We start from the raw sequence: 9449 nt of genomic DNA, 5'->3' as shown, positions 1-9449 counted from the left end.
TCCTGTTCATTGGGAGGGGTGTGGCGTACCGCAAAACGGGACTCCACGGGATACTGTTCATCTCCACCGTCAACCTCCTCCAGCCTCCACGGGCTATTGTTCATCCACCGTCGACCTCCTCCAGCCTCCACCTCTAACTGTTCATCCACGGGCTCCTGTTCATCCAGCCTCCACCGCACGCTACTCCACCGGCTACTGTTCAACCAAGCCTCTCCATGGGGTCCTATTCAACCACCCCTCCACGAGCTACTGTTCATCCAGCCCTCCACCGGCTACTGTTCAACCATCCCTCCACGGGGCCGTCCTGTTCATCCAGCCCTCCACGGGGTCCTATTCATCCAGCCCCAACCGTCTCGATCGATCGGGGTCCTGTTCATCCAGAGGCAACACCACGGGGTCATGTTCATCCACCCCTACCGGGAACTGTTCATCCAAACCCCCCCCCCCAGCAACGCTCACTGTTCATCCAGAGGCAGCATCAATCGGCTTCAGTTGGCAGCAGTAGCGAAGGAATTTCTCGATCGCTCGGGTTCAGTAACGCGTAGCCTGTAGTGCAATCGCTCGGGTTCAGTTAGGCGAATGCCTCTCTCGGGTTTAGTTAGAGCCCAACGCCTCGCACCCATGCGCGTACATGTACGAGAGAAACGCGCATCGCTCGACCCCCAACGACCCACCGTAACTGGGAACTCCCCAAAATTTTCCTCGCCCTCGCTTCTACCACGGTTTTTTCCTTCATGGACGACCCAAAGAATGTCATGCAGCTGCGTCTCCGGCCCGCCCATGATGAAAAGCCCATTTTCTATCATGATTTTTTGTCATACAAGTAGGAGCTCACCACATCTATGATGATACCGTGTTTTGTCCCAATTATCGTCATAGAAGTATCATAAGTATGACAGAAAAAAATTCGTTCGGCCCAAAATATCACGGATGTGTATTTTTTTTGTAGTGTAACCCTCCTATTTATATAGACACCAGAGGGGCTTAGGGTTGTACAAAGTTGGTTTTACAGAAAGGAACAATATATCCGGACACCTATACTTGCCATCCACGCATGTAAGAGTCCCCACCGAACACGAGAGATATTCTTTTGTCTTGTATCTTGACGGTCCATCAGTCCGGCCCATATCAATAGACCGGACGCCCGAGAACCCCCCTAGTCCAGGACTCCTACACCCATAAGGCACCAAGGCGCGCCAGCCCCCTCGACGCACCCTGGTGGGTAGTGGGCTCCTCGGGCCACCTCCGGTGCCCATCTTCTGGTACATAAGGTCTTTTGACCTAGAAAAAATAAGGAAAGGACTTTCGGGACGGAGCGCCGCCATCTCGAGGCGGAACTTGGGCAGGAGCAATTTTTCCCTTCGGTAGAGTGATTCTGCTGGGAGAACTTCCCTCCTGGAGGGGGAACTCAAAGCTATCATCATCACCAACAGCCCTATTATCTTTGGGAGGCCAATCTTCATCAACATTTTCAACATCATCATCTCATCTCAAACCCTAGTTCATCTCTTGTGTTCAATCTTTCTATCGGATTGGTACATGTGGGTGACTAGTAGTGTTGATTACACCTCGTAGTTGATGCTACATGTTTTATTTGGTGGAAGATTATATGTTTAGATCTATTATGATATTTAGTATCCCTCTGATCTTGAGCATGAATATTATTTTTGAGTAGTTTCCCTTGTTCTTGAAGCCACGGGAGAAGTCATGTTGCAAATAATCATGTGAATTTGATATTCGTTCAATATTTTGATGGTATGTATGTTGTGATTCCCTTAGTGGTGTTATGTGAACGTCGACTACATGACACTTCAACATCTTTGGGCCTAAGGGAATGCATTATGGAGTAGTTATTAGATGATGGGTTCCTAGAGTGATAGAATCTTAAACCCTAGTTTATGCGCTATTTTGTAAGGGGCTGATTTGGATCCACATGTTTAATGTTATGGTTAGATTGCTATCTTAATTCTTCTTTCGTAGTTGCGGATGCTTGCGAGGGGGTTAATCATAAGTGGGAGGCTTGTTCAAGTAAGAACAGCACCCAAGCACCAGTCCACCCACATACCATATTAACAAAGTAGCAAGCGCGAATCAAACCAACATGATGAAGCTGACTAGATGAAATTCCTGTGTGCCCTCAAGAACGCTTTGCTTACTATAATAGATCATTTTGGCCTGTCCTTTGCCACAAAAGGATTGGGCAACCTTGCTGCACTTTTGTTACCATTACTGTTACTTGCGCGTTACAAATTATCTTGCTATCAAACTAATTGTTACCTACAATTTCAGTGCTTGCAGTAATTACCTTGCTGAAAACCACTTGTTATTTCCTTCTGCTCCTCATTGGGTTCGACACTCTTATTTATCGAAAGGACTATGATTGATCCCCTATACTTGTGGGTCATGACACCGCTGCAAGTCTCTATTCTTCCGTGATCCCTTATGGAGGCCTTTTCTGGTACTCTGTAGGATGGGGAATCAATCACGGAAGGCTTCTACATCAACCTTGCTGCCCTTCCGATGATATGTGATTAGTTCACCATAGACCTATGGTTCCACAGCTAGTAGCTAGATGGCTTATTCTCCATCGTTGATCTTCAATACAATGGTCTCCTCAATGTTCTTGGAGTTCTATCCAAGGTAATCTTCTTTTGCAGTGTGTTTGTTGGGATCTGATGAATTATGGGTTTATTATCAGATTATTCATGAATATTATTTGAGTATTCTCTAAATTATTTTATGCATGATTATTAGCTTTGTATTTCTCTCTGGTCTATCTTTTTGGTTTGGCCAACTAGATTGATTTATCTTGCAATAGGAGAGGTGCTTTGTAATGGGTTCAATCTTGCGGTGCTCTATATCCTAGTGATAAAGTAAGGGACAAGACACGTATTTGTATTGTTGCCATTAAGGGGAAAACGACGTGGTTTATTCATATTGGTTGGATTTACTTTGTCTACACCATGTCATATTGCTTAAGGTGTTACTCCGTTTTTATTAACTTAATACCCTAGATGCATGCTAGATAGCGGTCGATGGATGGAGTAATAGTAGTAGATGCAGGTAGGAGTTGGTCTACTTGTATTGGACGTGAGGCCTACATACATGATCATTGCCTTTAATATCATCACATCTATGCGTTTTTTCATCAATAGCCCAATAGTAATTTGTTTACCCACCTTATGCTTTTGTTCGAAGAGAAGCCTCTAGTGGAAACTATGGCCCGCGGGTCTACTTTTATCATATATAAAATCCCAAAATACCTTGTTGCAATTTTATTGGCCTTTATTTTATTTTGTATTTTGTTATCTATCTACCACTAAGAGATTTGATCCTTGCATATAACCGCCAAGGGGATTGACAACCCCATTGATCGCGTTGAGTGCAAGTATTTGCTTTTGTGTGTGTAGGTGTTGTTAACGAGGTTTTGTGTGGTTCTCCTACTGGATTGATAACCTTGGTTCTTAAATGAGGTAAATACTTATATCTACTGTACTGCATCATCCTCTCCTCTTCGAGGAAATCCGAACGCAGCTAACAAGTAGCAAAATGCAACTAGGTGAACACAACCTATATGGAAAGCAAACTTAAAGCAAGGTATGCTAGGCTATAATCTAGATAGCAATCCAACAAGCATTTAAAGCAAAGTAAAGTGTGGGGAAGGATTAACCACAAGTGATTCCATGACGCAGATTTTATCCCAAAGTTCACACTTCCTTTGGGAAGTGTTAATCTTCGTTGGAGCGGTGCCAGAGCCAGGGCTTTCGGAATGCCATGGTTGGCTCACCGTCTTATCCTCGAGGCAGCCCCAATGGATGAGCCTCAAATCACTTGGGGTTGGTGTTGTAGGCAACCACCACACCTTTAGATACGTCTCCGGAGCACCCTACAAGCAAGGAAGCTTCTGACAAAACCTCTAATCATCTAGGAGCCCAAGCTCCAATAGCAACAAGTTGGTGAAGATGAACGAGTTGGGTAAACACAAATTGGTATGGTAGGAATGCAGATTGGGTGAATGGTTACGGAGATCTCAAGCTTTTAGGGTTTAGAAATGGTGGAAGAGATTGAAGAAGATTAGGATTGGAGGTGGAATAAGGGGGTATTTATACCCCTAAGGTCGAAGTTACTGCTGCCCAGCTGGCAACTTCGGGCACCAGAGCGAAAGGGGTCCGGACACCCATACTAGGCAGAGGCTAGCGGGGATGGTCGGGCACCTAGAGTATAAAGACCTTGGGCACCCGAGCCAACATAGATCAGATCACCAGGGAGCGCCGGGCACCCGTGGTCCAAGACCTTGGGCACTAGGACCAACAAGGGGCTTACGCCCTACTCCGGGCACCCGGGGGTCCAAGGACGGTTGGAAGTTCTCTGATGCCTCCGGGAACCTAGAGGTACAAGACCTCGGGCACCCCGACCACTGTCTGTGATGACTTCAACTTTGCATGAAACCCTTCCAATGACTGAATATTTTGGTGAGGCAATGTATATGGAATGAAATGATTTCCGCAACTCCCTAATCTCAGCAACCCCTCTTAATAGTACGGTTTCTCCTATGACTCCAAAATCTTTCGGAGCCACCAAAGAAACATCATCATTCGTCATTTTTGAATAGGGGGTCACTGAAGTCCGTAGACAAATAAGAGATACCAATGTCCTGAGATAAACTTGACAACCGACATTAGACATTGCTAATCCTATTCTTATCAACACCAAAGTCATAATTGAGTGCCAATGATCTTTCAATCTCCCCCCTTTTTGGTGAATTGATCCTGGATGTCCACCGCTTGAACTCCTTTCATCATGTTATGTGCATGGGAAATTCTCATCACCTACAAAACACACACAGACAAAGAAAATAATAAAAATCATCTGACAATAAAGAATATGCAATGCTCATGGTTAAAAGTGTAAAAACTGGAAATCATGCATATGGGCATGTAAGTGGCTCAATGGGACATGATATAACTTGATGTATGGGGATAATGTGCAACAAATGAGCTCTAAAAATGCACAAAATATGGAGCCATCACATGATTAGTGTGAATAGTTACTTTAGAATCAGTAATATAAGGTCTAAGCTTATCACAAGAAAAAACAAATGCTAAAAATTCTTTCTCAGTAGTAGTATAATATCTTTGGGAACTATCCAAAGTCTTACTAGCATAATGAATAACAATCAATTTCTTATCAACTCTTTGGGCAAGGACAACCCGTACAACATAGTCACTAGCATCACACATAATTTCAAAGGTAGATTCCAATCAGGTGGTTGAACAATTGGAGCAGAAATTAAAGCTTTCTTAAGAATTTCAAAGGCTTCTACACAATCATCATAAAAACAAAAGGAACATCTTTTGGCAGAAGATTAGTAAGAGGCTTAGAAATTTTAGAGAAGTCCTTAATGAACCTTCTATAGAAACCACTATGACCAAGAAAACTTCTTATACCTTTGACATCTTTAAGACATGGCATTTTCCCAATAGCATCCACCTTAGCTTTGTCTACCTCAATGCCTCTCTCAGAGATTTTATAACCAAGTACTATACCTTTGTTTACCATGAAGTGACACATAACCTTGTTCAAGACAAGATTGGTTTCCTCACATCTCTGCAAAACTTTGTCAAGATTGTGTAAGCAGTCATCAAAAGAAGTCATGTAGGCAGAGAAACCATCCATGGAAACTTCAACAAGTTTTTCACAGATATCTAAAAATATAGCAGTTATACATCTTTGAAATGTAGGAGTGCGTTTCATAAACCAAAAGGCATACATGTAGAAGCAAAAGTTCCAAAAGGACAAGTAAAAGTAGTTTTCTCTTTTTCCCTCTGGATGATTGCATATTTTAGAAAAAAGGAATAACCATCTAGGAAGAAAAAATGTGTATGCTTCTAACATTTGATCAATGAAAGGCAAAGGATAATTACCTTTTGTAGTAGCCTTATTTAACTTTTTGGAATCTATAACTAGTTACAAACCTTTGCAGGATAAGTTCATTTTTATCATTATGAAAAACACTAATACAACCTTTCCTAGGGACACAATGAATAGGACTTACCCATCTACAATCAACCATAGGATAAATTATACCTGCTTCTAGAAGCTTTAGTATTTCTTTTCTAACCACTTACTTCATCTTTGGGTTCAAGCGACATTGATGATCAACAAGAGGTTTAGCATCGGGCTCCATATTAATGTTGTGTTGACACATAACTCGGCTAATGCCCTTGAGATCATCCAGAGTGTATCCAATAGCACCACAATGTTTTCTTAGAGTGTTCAACAATCTCTTCTCTTTGTGCACTAAAAGTTTAGAATTTATAATAATAGGGTATATTCTATTTCCATGAAGATAAGAATATTTTAATATGTTAGGGAGTTTCTTTAATGCAAACATAGGGTCACCCTTAGGGGGTGGAGGATCTCCCAAGATTTCAATAGGAAAATTATTCTTAAGAATAGGTTTTTGCCTGAAGAAGATTTCATCTATTTGATTTCTTTCATTCATATTCATATCATTCTCATGATCAAACAAGTATTGCTCTAAGGGATCAGTTGGAGGTACAATAATAGAAGCAAGATGAACAATTAAATCCTCATGAGATAAATCCTTAGCATGATGTTATTTTGTGAACTCAGAAAAACTAAATTCATGGGATTCGTCACCAAACTTAACTTTAATTTTCTGTTTAACAATGTCAATATCAACACCAATAGTATTCAAGAAGGGTCTACCAAATATTATTCCACAAAAATCATCTGCTTAGACCCAAGGAGTAAGAAATTAGTAGGATATTGATCTTACAACAAAGAACTTCAACATATCTAACAATACTAAGCGGTAAATAGTATCCCCATTTGCAAGCTTAATAGTAGCATCAATCTCTTCTATCTCAATAGGTGAAATATCATGCATACTTATTGTTAGAGATAAAAATGAATTGCACTTATACTGGCACCAATATCACACAAACCATGATAAAAATGATCACCAATCTTAACATAAATGACGTGCACGCCAACCATTTTAACATTTCTATCTTTTTCTTCTTTATATGGTTTAGCAATTCTAGAAGCTTGATCATAGAATATAAATAGGGATTTATATTTTCATGCCCCTGGTTGCAAAGTTCTACTCGGTTTTGCCCTACCCAACTACCATTCCTCACTTTTCCCCTTCAGTACAACACTCACACTAAAAAATGCCCAAAACTAAGCCTTGTCACCAGGTCAAAGTAGTTGACCATTGCCTAGCTCAAATACTAACTAGTGGGGCAAACCCTGCCATATGGGACTATTGCAAGTCTCCCCGAGGCCCACCTGTCAGTGTCTGGTTTATTACAAAAAAAGTGTGGCATATAATGCCACCCGACGGGATATGAACTTGAGTGCGATTGTTGAATGTGCATCGTACGAACCATTTGAGCTAGTATGTGTGTGTAGAGAGGTCGTGCTATGCCCTTTCGATCTGACTTGGCGTACATGAAATACGGACCCACGATTCAGTGACCCATGGAATGATACATCGCAACAGTGTCAAACAAAGCACATTCAGAAATAGCCCATTGAGATAAGCATAACAAGAACATTCATAGATTTTGTTCAACTTTTACATAGCGCACTCACATTACAATACTACCAAATTAATAAGTGATAATAGTGGCGACGCAGACTAAGGCATAGCCTATTGGTGGAAAGGGGCTGATGCCTTTCCACCCACCCAAGTTCAAGGCATGGTACTTACAATTTGGGTTTGTTGCACCAATTATACTGTAGGGGCCTCCCTTACAGTCTTTGTGTCAGAAAAGATAATAGTGGCGACCTAAAGCTATCAGCGCCAATAGGGACAATAGATGAACGGCTACTTTTCATCATCTGAAATCACGATGGTGTCATCCTCATTATCGCCTTTTTCATCTTCGTCATCAGAGGAGGACAGGACGACAACTTCTTCTTTGTCGTCTTCCACCTCGACGGCGCTGCGGCACGTAGAGTGGCAACCCTCCACTGCTCTCAAACAACCCAAGGCGTGATGGCCTCTTCCTGTGTCATGGATTGAGATACGGCTAGCACTGCCTGGTGAGTTGCTATTGCATCGATCACATGGCCACCTTGGCCTGGGCAATGAGCACGGCAGCATCGTACACTGGCGTCGTCACCTCTTCCCCACCATTGATGTCAAGGTATGCCTACATTGCCTCAAAGGGACGCCTCATCCTCAGTGTCCTCCTCCTCAACCACCTTGCGGTTGTGAGATAGCTTTGACGCCATGGGGTCGAGCTCAGAGAACTAGGAGTTGCCGGACGCACTTGATGAATAGACGCCCAAGGCTGACGCAGAAGCGCACACGCTTGATGATGAGTCAGATGTGCCTGATGAATAGCCACCCGAGGCTGACAAGGAAGTGCACATGCTTGACGACGAGCCGGACGCACAAGACTTGGAGCCGCCCTTGCCGGAGTTTGAGCCACCCGCGCTGGGTTAGCTTCCGCCGGCTATGGGAGCTGGCACTGCTTTCTTATTGTGACAAAAAGGTCCTGTCAAGATCCAGGTGGTAATTGCTTCCCCACCATGGCATAGAACTAGATTTGGCGGCGTGTGAAAGCAATGGATTGGAGCGGCGGTGGAAAAGCTATCTGACATTATTGGACCCAGCCACAATGTATCAGGGGACTGTACTATTTGGAACAATCTGGAAAACAAATGTCCCCCAAAAAGTGTGTATTTTTACGTGGAGGTTAGCAATTGAATCCCTTGCCGTTCAAACTAACATATTTAAATGTATCCCGGGCCTCACTCTGATTTGTAATGTTTTTGGTGCCAATGACAAAATGGGACTCCATGTTGCACACCGATGTACGTTTGTGAGAGCCCTTTGGCATGAGTTGAAGGACGTGGGAACCTGCCTTCTGAGCATGAAATAAGCTGGAAGGGATTGTGTTCTTATCCTACCAGATAAAGTGACTGGAGACCTAAGACAAGAACTTATGCTATTTTGGTAGCGTGTTTGGCATCATAGAAATGATACTATCTTTGCAAAAGGTAAAGAAAAAAATTCCCACTCTGCTCTGTTCTTGCAAAACTACCTTGAAAACATCTGCATGATCAAATTGGTCCTAAAGGTAAAAGCCCTATGATCAAATTGCCAAGAGTGAAAGAACATGTTAATGTTGCGATCTACGGTAGGGTGCGTCGACTGCAAATAAAATTTCCTACTCGCAGAACATCAAGGAACATGCTAACAGAGATGGATCACACATCATTACAACTAGACGCAAAGTGTCGTGCAGCGGAAGTAGAGTCGGGGCAGCGCATCTCCATAGTCGTCTCCTCCTTCATCTCCCACGTAGCGGATTGAATCCCATGAACAGGTTCGCCGGAGCAGTGCAAGTGCAATGCCTCTAACGGTATCCGTGCGTGCAGGAGAAACACCGTGTGGTGGATTGCTAGGT

Source organism: Triticum aestivum, chromosome 3B (assembly GCF_018294505.1).
Source record: "Triticum aestivum cultivar Chinese Spring chromosome 3B, IWGSC CS RefSeq v2.1, whole genome shotgun sequence".
NCBI classification, from domain to species: domain Eukaryota; kingdom Viridiplantae; phylum Streptophyta; class Magnoliopsida; order Poales; family Poaceae; genus Triticum; species Triticum aestivum.
Note: the sequence above shows the minus strand (reverse complement) of the source record.